Source organism: Pteropus vampyrus, unplaced genomic scaffold (assembly GCF_000151845.1).
Source record: "Pteropus vampyrus isolate Shadow unplaced genomic scaffold, Pvam_2.0 Scaffold416, whole genome shotgun sequence".
Lineage (NCBI taxonomy): Eukaryota > Metazoa > Chordata > Mammalia > Chiroptera > Pteropodidae > Pteropus > Pteropus vampyrus.
This window is the reverse complement of record NW_011889197.1, coordinates 248,319-260,801: the sequence shown is the minus strand read 5'-3', so window position 1 is coordinate 260,801 and position 12,483 is coordinate 248,319. Positions and strand designations below refer to the sequence as shown.

The following is a 12,483-nucleotide window of genomic DNA, read 5'->3' as shown; positions in this document are numbered from 1 at the left end:
TTTCCTTATTCCTTTCTTCCTCTTTTGCCATTTTTTTCTCTGTGAATTGATGATTTTTCATGATAGTATGCTTTGATTCCCTTTCCTTTATATCTTGTGTGTCTACTATAGATTTTTGCTTTGTGGTTATCATGAAGCTTACGTAAAACATCTTATAGATATAAAAATATAGAACACTTCACAAATTTGCATGTCAGCCTTGCAAAGGGTCATGCTAATCTTCTCGGTATCATTTCAATTTTAGTATATGTGCTGCTGAAGTGAGCAGCATGTTTAGTTTTTTTTTTTTTAAGAAACTGTTTTATACACTATTTCTCTAGAGTGACTATATCATTTACATTCTCAGCAGCAATGTATGGGTAATGTATGCAGTTTTTCTGCATCCTTGCCAGTATTTGATGTTGTGTCTGTTTTTCATTTTAGTCATTATTATAGGTATTATATGGCAGTATCTCATTGTGACTTTAATTTGCATTTCCCTAAAGGATAATTAAGTTGAATGTCTTTTTCATGTGCTTATTTGCCATCTGTATATCTTCTTTGTTGAAATGCCTCTTGCCTAGGCTCTAATTGGATCGTTTGCTTTTTTTACACTTGTGAGTTTAAAAGTAATCCTTTGTAAGTTATGTATTTTGCAAATATTTTCTCACACTGTAGCTTGTCTTCTCATCTTCTTAATAGGACCTTTTGTGGGGCAAAAGTTTTTAAATTTGATAAAGCCCTAGCTACCTATTTCTTCTTTTATGAGTTATCCTTTCAGTCTTGAGTCTAACTCTGCCTAGTACTTGATCTTATATTTGTTTCTAAAAGTTTCATACTTTTACACTTTATATTTAAATTCATTATCCATTCTGAGTTGTTTAAATAACGTTAGACTTTTTTTTTTTTTTGCATATATGAATGTTCAATTTCTCCAGCACCATTTGTTCCTTGTATTGAATTGCTTTTGCACCTTCAAAAAAATTAGTTGGGCATATTTGTGTGTGTTTATTTCTGGGTTCTTTATTTCATTGATCTATGTGCCTTTCCCTCTGCCAATAACACATAGTCTTGAGCTACACAGTAGCTACACAGTAAGTCTTGAAAATGAGTAGATTGCTTCTTCTCACTTTCTTTTTCAAAATTGTTTATGTTATTCTAGTTCCTTTGCCTTTCTATAGATTTTTTAGGATAATATTGCCTATATCTACAAAAAGAGTTTTTAGAATTTTGGTAGAAATTGTGTTAAACATTTGTATCAGTTTGGGGAAGAATTCACATCTTTACTCTATTTAGACTTCCAATCCACAAACATGGTATGTCTCTCTACTTATTTAGATTTCTTTGATTTCTTTCTTTAGCATTGTACAGTTTCAGCATACAAATTCTGTACATGTTTTATTATTAGATTTACACTTAAATACTTCATTTTCTGAATGATTGTAAATGTTATTGTAGTTTTAATTTTGGTGTCCATGTAGTCATTATTAGTATATAGAAACACAGTCTATTTTTTTAATACAATCTATTTTTATATGTTTATCTTGTATCCTATAATTTTGTTGAATGCACTTAATATTTCTAGAAGTTTTTGTAAGTTTTTGGAATTTTCTATGTAGACAATAGTGTTATCTGTAAATAGTGACAGTTTTATTTCTTCTTTTCTGTTCTCTCTGTATGTACGTATGTATGTATATATGTATGTATGTATGCATGTATGTATGTATGATCTATCATCTATTTATCATTTATTTTATTTTATTTTATTATTTTATCTTATTTTGCATTATTGCACTGGCCAGAACATGCAGTGCTATGTTGAATAGCAGTGAGAAGAGCATGTTTTATTCCCAATCTTAAATGGAAACCAGTCTTTCACCATTATGTATAATATTACTTGTAGGGATTTTATAGATACTCTTTATCAGGATAAGGAAGTTCTGCAGTACTTGTATTTTTCCAAATGATTTTATCATGAATGATCAAGTACTTTCCTGCATAATATCATGTGATTTTTTTCTTTAGCTTGTCAATGTGGTGAATAATATTGTTTGATTTCTGAATAATGAACCAACTTTGCATCTCTGGAGTAAACCCCACTTGATCATGGTGTATATTTTTAAAATATGTATTTCTGAGTTCTATTTGCCAATATTTTGTTAAGGATTTTTGTGTCTGTATTTATGAAGAATATTAGTTTTAGTTTTTTTGTACCATTTCTGTATGGTTTTGGTATCAGGGTAACACTAAATAACTAAATTGGGAAGTGTTTCCCCTTCTTCAATTATATAGAATTGGTGTTAGTTTTTCTTTTAATGTTTAGAACAATTCTCCAATGAAACTACTGGGGCCTGAAGACTTCTTTTGGGGGGAATATTTTTATTAGAAATTTAATTTCTTTAATAGTTATAGGGGCATTCAAATTATCTTTTCCATATCGGGTGAGTTATGGTAGTTTCCATTTTTTATGGAATTGGTCCATTTCATCTAAGTTATTAAATCTACATCTATAGAATTATTTTATAGTATCTGCTTATTAATCTTTTATGTCTGTAGGGTTTGATAGCATTCCTGATATTGGTAATCTGTAGCTTTTCTCCTTTTTCTTTGTTATTCTTACTAGAGGTTTTCCAATTTTATTAATCTTTATTGATCTTTTAAAAGAACCACCTTTTTGTTTTACTGATTTTCTCCATGTATTTTTTCAATTTCATTGATTTTTGCACTTATCTTAATTATCTCCTTTCTTCTTGCTTTCAAATTTTTTCTCTTCTTTTTCATGGTTCTTGAGTGAGAATTTTGATTATTAGTCTGAGATTTTTCTCTTTTCTAATGCATACATTTAGTGCTATAAAGTTTTCTCTCAGCGCTGCTTATGTCTCATTATTTTGATATTTTGTAATTGCGCTTTCATTAAATTCAGTGTACTTTTAAAATTTCTTTCACAAATTTCTCTTTGACCTATAGGTTATTTAGAAATAGGTTTAGTTTTCAATTGTTTGGAGACTTTCTTGTTATCGTTCTGTAATTGGCTTCTAGTTTTATTCCATTGTAGTCAGAGAACACACAGTATGATTTAAATTCTTTTACACTTTTTTGAGGTTTGCTTTATGGCCCAGGATATGGTATATGATATATCTTGGTATATGTCCTCTGGGCACTTTGAATAATAAGTGTTCTGCTGTTGTTGGGTGGCGTGTTCTGTAAATATTAATTCAATTCTCTTAGTTGATAGTGGTGTTGCGTTTTTATATATCCTTGCTAATTGTCTAACTGTTCTAACAATTGGGAGGCAGGTATCAATTGTGAAACTCTAGGTAAACTTATGGATTTGTTTCCATCAGTTTTTGCTTAACTTTTTTTTTTTTTTCAGCTCTGTTTTTTATGGATAGGATTCCTATGTCTTCTTGGCAGATTTTCTTTTTTAATCATTATATAATTTCCTTCTTTGTCTCTGGTAATTTTTATTGCCCTTAAGTTTATGTTATCTAATATCAGTATAGTCACTTCTGCCTTCCTTCGATTAATATTTACATGATGTATCTTTTTACATCCTTTTACTTTTATCTTCCTTTTATGGTATTTGAAATGAGTTTCTTATAGAAATGGTTGGGTCATGTTTTCTAATCCATCTGCCAGTCTTTGTCTTTAAGTTGGTGTATTTAGATCATTTATATTTAAAGCTATTATTGATATATTGGGGCTTAAGTCTGCCATCTTTTTGGATTCTATTTTTGTCTCCTTGTTTGTCATTTCTTTTTTTTCTCCTGACTTGCTGTAAATTACTTGAAAGTTTTATAATTCCATTTTGATTTTTTTTTTTAGTGTATCTTTTTGTATAGCTTTTTTAGTGGTTGCTCTAGTTGTTATTTGGAACATTATATATTCAGAACATCATAGTCTATTGGTGTTATCACTTATCAATTTGAGTAAAATATAGAAAGCTTGCCTCCCTTTACATCCTTTTAATCTCATCCATTTATAATGTAATTATCTCAAATATTTCCTCCAGACAGCATTGTAATTTTTGTATCGACTCTCAAACATAATTTAGAAAACTCAAGAGAAGGAAAATTATTGTATTTACTTATGATTTTGGTTATCATGATCTTTCTCACTTTATAATGTTCCAAGATTCCTTCTTTTATTGTTTCCTTTCTTTATAGAAATTCATTATAGTCATTCTTTTAGGGAATATCTGATGGCAACAAATTATCTTAATTTTCTATTATCTGAGAATATCTTGATTTTCTCTTCATTCTTAAAGAATATTTTCTTTGGGTATAGAATTCTGGGTTGATAGTTCTTTACTTTCAGCAATAGAAAAATACTATGCCACTTCCTTATGGCTTCCATGGTTTCTGATGAGAAATTTGCTATAATTTGAACGTTTTTTTCCCTCTTACAGGTAATGTATCCTTTCTCTCTCTCATTGCATTCAATATTTTTTCTTTAGTTTCCAGAAATAATTATAATATGTCTTAAAATGGATTTATTTGGATTTATCCTGTTTAAAATTTGCTCTACTTCTTAAATCTATGGGCTTATGTTTTTCCAAATTTGGGACATTTTTAGTCATTGTTTTCTTCAGCATTTTTTTGGTCTTATTCTCTTTCTCCTCTCCTTTCAGGACTCTGATGAGATGAATGTTAGATTTTTGGTTATCATTCCATAGGTTTGTGAGGCTCTGTTCTTCCCCTTACCCCAGCCTACTTTTTCTCTGTTGTTCATTTGGATAGTTTCTATTGTTGCATCTTTCAGTTCATTGATTCACTTCTCTGTTCTCTCTATTGTGCTGTTGAATCAGTTAATTGAACTTTTTAGTTCAGTTATTATATTTTTTGGTTCTAAAATTTTCTTTTGGTTCTTAATGATACCTTCTATTTCTTTAATGAGACTTTCTATGTCTTTGCAGAGGTTTTCTATTTTTTAATTTATTTAAAGCATATTTGTAATTTCTTACTGAAGCATTAAAAATCTTTTGCTATATTATATTTTCTTCATAAACTTTAATAGTACTTTTGTACACTGGAGTTTAATGTCAATACAGCAAATTTAGTGGCAGAATTCTATTACACTATACATATTAGTTACACAAATGATATAGATTTGAATATACTTAAAAATTTTTAAAGGGAATAGAGTTAATATTTCTCATATTGACCTGCAGAATTTAGTTTCTAGGCTAGTAAATAGGCTGGATGTTTAAATATGAAGGTTTAAAAAATAACAGTTATATAGCAGTTGTCAATTTGAAGTTGAAAAATTACTTTTGAAGAAATAATTGACAATTGATTCTTCCTGGTTGACAATCAGTAGTTGAAGCATTTTTATCATGACTATTTTATAATCTTTGTTAGATAATTCTAACATCTTTGTAACCTCATCTATTAAAGTTTGAGATTTTCCTGGCTTTTGGTGTGACAAATGATTTTCAATTGAAAATTAGACATTTTCATATTATATTCTGACACTCTGGATCTCATGTAAACCATCTGTTTTAGATGGCTTTATCCGACATTGCTCTTGCAGGGAAAGAGGGTGAGATACAACCTTGTTATTACCAGGTAGAGATAATCTCCAGGTTCTTTACTCAATCTCCAATTGACATTTGACATCTGAGAGGAGGAGTACTTCTCATTACTTCTGGACAGGAATGGAAGTTTCATTTTCCAACGTGGTCTCCAGTGACAACATGGTAGGGAGGCCTCATTACCACTGGGTGATGGTGAAAATCCTGACTTTCTATGAGGCCTCTTTTGATAATACCCAATGGAGAGAAAGTAGCAGTGCCCTGTTGCTGCCAGGTGACAGTGGACATCCAAATTCCTTATGTAGTCTCAATGATCCCATCATAAAGGAGCTTGTTTTCAGCTGGTGGAGATGAAAATTTCAGCCCTCTACTTAGCCTTTTCTGATACCACCCTAGCAAGGGTGTTAGAGTGTCTCATTACAGAGTTGCGAGGGTGAACATCTGGCTCCCAACTCTACTTTGCTGGCATGGGTGTGCCAATGTTTTTCGTGTGTGGGCTCTTATTGTAATATAGTTATTGTCTAAAGGTTTTCTGTCTTGCTAGGCTATCCTCCAACTCCTCCACTTTCTTGGTCCTTTGGCCAGAGAGAGAGGCGTTTTTTGGGCTTTTTTTGTTTGTTTTGATTCATACCTATTGACATTTTCAAGTTGCTGGCTTCTTCAGCTCCAATTCTGGGATATATGAGACAAAACAAAATAATGAGGAGCCCATTTCTCTGGTCCCAAGGTCTCTACTGATTTGCCTTCTGTCCAACTTTAAGAGCTCTCTTGTGATTGTTTTATATATGACGTCCATGGGTTTCAGTTGTACTTATCAGTAGGTATAGGGAAAAATACACCTATTCCATCCTCCAAGAAGCAGAAACCTACACTTACTTTTTGTATTCTTTTTTTTGTGTGTGTGGGGGGGTCACATGGTATAAGGAAATGCCTGATTCAAATAGATGAAAAAGGGTAAATGTTTTAATAGCATAACTTTCAATATAAAGATTTTTTTGTGCTTAATTGCTTTTTCTTCCTTAAATTAATAAAAGAAAAAGGCAACCATGTAAGTATTTTATTTAGCCTAGAACACTACCATTGCTTAGGTAGGCGAATTTCTCTTATGATATTTTTCTGCCCTCGGTGCTTTTTTTTATACTCTGGATTTTTTTCCCACACTTCTCTCCAAGTGCACCCCATTCCATGCTGCATCTTCTTTTTGAACAGGATAGTTTATATATTTCAGAAACCATATCAACAATAACGTTTGAAACATTTGTTTGTTGAATCTTTAGCAGAAATCCATATAATAAAGTTGCAAATTTCTTTATGCATTTCAGTAATTTGAATATTATATGTTGTATCATCTGATCCCCTAATAATTGAGATTTACAAAGACATCCCTTAATAATTGAGATTTACAAAGACAAATGCATATATTTAATATGCATTATATTAAATATATTCATTTGATAAAGATGATATACTTTTCTGTATATATCAGGTCATCTGCAAATAGAGACAACTCTGCCTCTCTTGAATTTATGCTTTTCAATATGTATTTGTATCCTCAATGCCTGGCATATAGCAAGTTCTAAATAGATATTCACCATCACTGGTATCACCTTTATAAATGCAAGACAAAGTATAAAACATGTTGATTATAGTTGATAATACTCTATTATGTAACTGAAATTTTTTTCAAGAGTAGAATTTAAATGTTATTATAAAAAAGATAAATATGTGAGGTGATGGATTGAATGTGTTAACTAGATAGTGGGAATCCTTTCACAATATATACATATATCAAATCACCATTATGTACACTTTAAATATCTTATAATTTTATTTATCAATTATACTTGAGTAAAAATGAAAAAAAAAAGGAAGAGAGGCAGAAGATATGGGGAAGGTGGCAATGGTGAAACCATAGTTTGAATATCTTCTAATCTGCCCCCAAAATAGACAAAATATGGAATACGAATTAAAAACTCATGGACAATACTTACTTCAGAATTAAGTATACATCATCCAACAAACTACAAAAACACAAACAGGTGAGGATAAGCCATCTCTAAGTACAAGACCCAGATGGTATCATCTGTGTGGGAGTAAGCAGAGAATCATCAGCAAAGGGTCATGTGATGATCCTGAGAAGAGGAGAACCCCAAATCTCCAGCAGGTACACATTGGAAATTTCATTAGTCTTATCTGAGAATAGCAGCCCAAACTGGGAGAAGGTTGTGTAGATTTCAATTCATAAGTGAATTCGAGGATTTTACAGTATGCAGAATAATGGTCTCCAGAGATGTCCATGCTCTAATCCTTAGAATTTGTGAATTTGTTACCTTATATTACAAAAGGAACTTTGCAGATTTAGTGTATGGATTTTGAGGTGGGGAGATTATCTTGGATTATACAGATGGATACCTAATATAGTGACATGAACCCTTAAAAGTGGGAAACCTTTCCTGGCTGGATGAGAGAGATGCAAAGATGAGTCAGAGAAATACTCAGGAATCAAACTGAAGATAAATCTTTTCTGCTCAAGCCAACAGAAATAGTCTAGCTAAAGCATCAAGGTTTGGAAATATGAGAGGGAAGAATTGTGAATTCAATAGATGTGAATTTGAAAGAGTTTTTATTTTTTTTATTTGTTTGTTTGTTTTGAAAAATAATTGAGGATCAGTTGCTCTTTTCCTCAGTGGTAGCTGTCCCTTTGGACCTTTTACTTCTTAATTTACAGGACTTAAATTCACTGCCATGTCCTCTGAATAAAGGTAGGTCTTCATTGGTGGGCTCAACTTCAACATTGATAAACAGACTCTGGAACATCACTTCAGAAGCTTCAGGCCTATTTCTGAGGTGGTCCTTGTCAAGGACTGGGAGACTCAGTGGTCCTGGAGTTTTGGCGTCATCACCTTCACCAATCTAGAACATGTCTCAGATGCCATGAGTCAGGAATGTAGAATCTCTAGATGGTTGCCAGATTCATGTAGGCCATGTGGGCAAATTAGCTTGGGGAACCAAAGGGCATGACTTTAGTGCCCATGGGCATGATTGCAGCTACTCTAGAGTTGGTAGGGACCAAGGATATGAAAGTGGCAAGTATGACAGTCAACACGGAGGACATGAATAGGAATATGAATGGTCCAGAGACAATGGCGGCAGAAGCCAAGGTGGTTATGACCACTACTCAGGAGAAAATTGCAGAGACAGTTATGACAACTGAGATGAAGCATGCACACCTAATGTAGATACACAAGGAATAAAACTTGTGATCCAGAATTGTCTTTCCAAATGGCTGTATTTATAAAAATTTTGAGAACTGCACTGAAACATCTGTCTTAATACATCGACTTCTATTTTCGAATTGAATTCCCAAGGTAGTTTGTTAAAGAACTTTTAGAAAGCTCCAGGTGTTTTAAAATTCTTTCCTCCCATTAAAAATAAATTCTGGCACATTTATAGAGTCTCGGTATTTTTCCTTTTTACTAGTTTTTAGTTTGAACTCTCAAGACTGGTTCTGGCAAAAATGTTTGGCCAGACTGATTTTTTTTTTTTTTTAACTGAAGATCACCATCCTGAGAATAAGGAAATTTCTTAAAAATATGTGTGTCATTTTTTTTTTAATACTGGAAGAAAAAATATTCTGTTGTGTCTCATATAATGTTTAGGGTGTCCTTCACAGAGCTGATTAAAATGATGAAACCTGAAAACTAATAAAAAAAATAAAAGAATTGAAGTGAGGGCATAGGATGAGCATTTAGCTATTTTGTGCCACTCAGATGGTAAAGTAACCTAGTTTAAAGACTTGTCATGCTTAGTTCTATCTGGAAGGAAAAGGAAGGAGATAGCAGAGCTTCATGCTTTTCAGCATAATATGGCTGTTGTTCCTTCATTCTGTTTGGGTTCAAACCCAGTTAGATGAGAATGGGACCTCCAGACATTAAATCACCAGCTCTCAGTAAGCTTTTCTGTAGCATGTTTGATGATTTAAACTTTCCAGAATGTCTGTGGCATCTAAGGTCAGGGCAGCGGATGAAGCTCCCTTGGCTGATCCAAGCTTACACTGTGGGTCACCAAGGCACCAAGAAAGATAATCCCAGCTCCAAAACTAGGATTTTTCCTACTGGAAAAAAAAATATCCACTAAGTTTTGGTTTTGTCTTTGGCCCAAGGGTTATAAGTAAAATGGTCCCTGCCCTTGAGAGGCTTACAAGTGATTGGGAGTCAGACATAGAGATGAGTCAGGTGGGCACATAAAACTAAAGAATTTTATAGTTGAGCAGGAATCTGGATATCTTCAGTCCAAACCCTCACTAAGGAAGAGGAAACAAAGACCTGAAGAGGTTAAATGACTTGCTCAAGTTCACAGAGCCAAGAAACAGAATTCAGACTTAATCCTTGGCTGTTCAGTGTAGAATGCTTTCATTATACCAGCTATTGCATGTTGAAGAAGTACCGTGTGCTAAGTTCTTTATAGTTATATTACTTCGTTTAATCCTTATGACAGCTTCCTTAGGTAGCTATTGTAAATCCCACTTTATGGATGAAGATATATAGTTTAGAGAGAGGTAAGTAAACTTTGAATAAGTAAACTCAATGAAGAAAGGACAGTACTAGAATTTGAACTGCCTCGGGTCATCTGATTTCAAAATTTATGCTCTGAAACACTCCTCTGTGCAGCCCGGTCTGCTCTAGCTGCCTCTTGACAGTGAGAACTTGTAAGTGATGGAGAACATAGTACAAGCTCTGTGGGTTTCATGTCCTATTTCCTTTCTTAGGGCTGGTTGTTTTGTATTCTAATCTGAATGTCACTATGTCAGAAGTTCTTGACAGTGTTTGCTTTGAAAAGGGGAATATTATGGCCTGGAGCAGTGAAGACCTCCCATTAGATGCTTCTAAAATATTGCAGGCTTCCAAAAAGACAAAGTCCACTATATTTGCTTGACTTCAGGCCTTGAGTGTTTTTCATCCTGAGCATTGCAAGGGAGCAGTATAAGGCTTGAAAATGGACTTGACCTCTCCACTGGGCACCTGAAACTAAAGAAATTGATTCCAGAGTATTGTGTGAACAAGAATACTTGGTATAGTAGAAAGAGCACATGATTTTGATTGAATCATGGTTTTGAATTTGTCTTTGACTCAAACATTTGCCAGTTTTTTGTTTATTTGTTTACTTTCAATGGTTTATGAAATGTCTCAGGAAGAGAGGCATTAAATGTATGGCAGCCTGAGAGAATGCTCAATGAAGACACGATCAGAACAGGAATAGGAATAATCATGAGAGCTTCCTTCAGGAGGTGAGTCTTATAAAGGACTTTAAAAATGTTAGACCACTCTTACCCTGAAAAACACATAGATGCCAACATTAATTCAAGGCCACCAGAAAGTCCCCATATACCTGGCACCCCTCAGGGAAGCATCCTCCCCACCTGATCTCAGTCCCTTTGGCTTCTATTATAGGCCATTGGTGAGAGACTGACATTAACTAACAAAGGGATTCTTTGAGAAGCCTGGGAGCCCAGAAAGAAAAGCATAAGCTGGAGTCTCCATCTGCCTGCTTGGCTATTGTGTAAGACTTGGAATGGAAGAGGAGTGGCTGGGGCAAGGTGGCTCACAGTGGCCACAGTCAGTTTCCAATTGTGAAGGAGCCAACTCGGCTGATAGGCTAGGCCTCTCCCATAGGTTTTCTTTGGGACCAGACAAAAGAGGAATAGAGAGCAGGTAAGGAGTGGAGGCCTCAAATAAAAATTAATTAACAATATTTATTTTTCTTTCTTTTTCTAAAGGTAATCTCTTAATCCTAAGAAGTGGGATTCACGCGTGACCTTTGGTCTATAACCAAAAACGGAAGTCAGGAGGAATCCATCATGTTCAAGGTCTCACCTATTAGATTTCCTTTTCTCAATGGCTCTTTGTAACAACCTCCTGTGAAATGAAATAGGCCTTCTAGGCTCTGAATAAGATGAGGCAACCATGGTCAAGGTTAGCCATTACCAGGAAAACTATGACGTGAAGTGATTAAGAACTGCATGAAAAGTGGTATTTCAGGACTTGAGTTATCAAGGGGAAAGGGAGGACAGTAATTGTTTCTTAACTGCTATCCAAGTCATTCTTTATCCCATCAATAGATTTTTCTCTATATCACATTATGCCCCACATTCCTCTGCTTCCACCCAGTCACTATTTTAGGGACTAAGAAATCAGAGGTCTTGAAATTAAAAGGTTCTTTTTTGGAGCCTTTTAGTCTAAACTGCTACATAACGAAGACAAAAAAAAAAAACAACAACTCTGATATACTGGGCTTCATCTTTTGGAAATAGAGACAAGTAATTGTGAAGAATGAGGATTGCCTCTGGATGGAGAAGATGAAAAGGAAGAATGGTGATTGAGGATGGGAGACAACTAAGTTAGTTGGCACAGGAGATGAAGTAGAGTGAATTAAAATTTAATTATTTAGCCTTAGTGTTAATCTAGGCTGATCAGTTAGGAAATGGATGAAATTGTGCCTCAGAGAGGTTAATGATCCCAAAGTTATATGACTGCTAAAGTAACAGAGCCCTGATTTGAACTGCAGCCTGCATGACTCTAAGGTCCATGCTTACCAATCATCTGGTCTAATCCTTTCTTATAACAGATGAGGACAATGAGGCATTAAGAAATATAATGACTCTCCCAAAGACACCAAAAATATTCCAGTAAAACCAATGCTAAACCCACAAAAACCTAGTCAAATACTCTTTCCAGGCCATTCATTACTTCTCATCATAATCAGACTGAAAGGGGGGAGTTACTAAAGAAAGAAACTCTTCCTTCATCTGTGCCCCTGTCATCTCCTTTGTAACTTAGGGAGGATATTGACAAGGTGTCACTGGAGTGTGAGACACTTGGGAAATACAAATCCTTCTATTAACAGAATCCAAGCAATTATTTACTTGTCAACTCAAGAGGGTGAGGCAGGACTAATTTGAGCTCAAAAGATCA

The 12,483-nt window shown here is 34.1% G+C and overlaps 1 non-coding gene and 1 pseudogene across 1 annotated transcript; one reads left to right on the top strand and one right to left on the bottom strand.

Moving 5' to 3' along the window:
• Positions 1 to 162: 162 nt before the first annotated feature.
• On the bottom strand, positions 163 to 268 carry LOC111731979. Its single transcript, XR_002777387.1, has one exon. It is a non-coding gene; the product is annotated as a U6 spliceosomal RNA (small nuclear RNA).
• Positions 269 to 8,257: 7,989 nt separating this feature from the next.
• LOC105306037 lies at positions 8,258 to 8,996 on the top strand (annotated as a pseudogene).
• Positions 8,997 to 12,483: the final 3,487 nt, after the last annotated feature.